The following is a 1,018-nucleotide window of genomic DNA, read 5'->3' as shown; positions in this document are numbered from 1 at the left end:
GCAGCCGGTCCCGGGTGGCATTCAGGCAGCCGGCCCCGCTGTGGCAGGCACCTCATGTGAAGCCCACCTCTCTGTGGTTAAATTCTCCAGAAAGCTCCAGCCTCTGTCTTTTCTGTCACCTTTGACCCCAGGAGGACGCTAGGGGACCCGAAACCCCGCCCCACATCAGCCAATAGACAGACACAGCGGTGCGGCACCTGTGGGAGTTTATTAGGGGGAGCATTTCCTAACTGTGCAGGGACTGGAAAGGCAGGGGTGGGAGGGGTCCGCAGCCAGGCTCCGTGAGGTGTGGTCTCGCCGTGGACTCAGGTTAAGGGATGCTCGTCCTCGGGCCCAGGCCATCCCTCTTCAGCAAGCGCATTTTCTGCTGGTGCTGCCGGAAAAAATCTCGCACACAGGTATCCAACATGGCCTCGGTGAGGACACCATCCTCGGAGGCATACGCCGTGGCCTAGTGAGGAGAGAGGGAGCTGAGGGAGGCCACCATGGGAACCCCCCGAGGCCGAGCCCCACTGACTGCAGACCCAGGGCAGCTTCCAAGAGGCAGGTGGGAATTGGAGACCCTCTGCGTGTCTCAGCCGTGGCCAAGCAGTGCCCCCGGGTCACAGTGCACCACAGATCCTCAGAGCCTCACCTTCATAGGCCTCCAGGGCAGAGGCAGCCACTGCCCAACCTTGGGGCACATGGGTGGTGGCATCAAGGCCACCCCTGCCCCCACCTCCCTTTCCTCCTGGCCCAGGGCTTGGCATCCAGCGTGCGGAGGGAGGAGCTGCTGGAGTTGCCCAGGCTGTGGAACTCGGTGTGGCTTCAGGCACCTCAGGTGCAGCCCTTGTACCATGGACAGGTCGCTCTCCATCCCAGTGCCAGTGAAAGGCATGGAGTCCCCAAGGGGTGTCACCCGTGGGTCAGGGTGGTGTGGGCACCCCCTCTGGGCACTGTGCTCAGGAGTGCACCAGGACGCCTGGAGGAAGCACAGGGCAGGGAACCCTTCCCAGACAGCTGAGAGGACCCCTTGACC

At 63.3% G+C, this 1,018-nt stretch overlaps 1 pseudogene; it reads right to left on the bottom strand.

Moving 5' to 3' along the window:
- Positions 1-210: 210 nt before the first annotated feature.
- Positions 211-1,018, bottom strand: part of LOC105536837 — a 19,771-nt pseudogene continuing 18,963 nt past the window's right edge.

Source organism: Mandrillus leucophaeus, unplaced genomic scaffold (assembly GCF_000951045.1).
Source record: "Mandrillus leucophaeus isolate KB7577 unplaced genomic scaffold, Mleu.le_1.0 Scaffold1632, whole genome shotgun sequence".
In the NCBI taxonomy this organism is placed as follows: domain Eukaryota; kingdom Metazoa; phylum Chordata; class Mammalia; order Primates; family Cercopithecidae; genus Mandrillus; species Mandrillus leucophaeus.
Note: the sequence above shows the minus strand (reverse complement) of the source record. Positions and strands in the feature narration are given on the sequence as shown.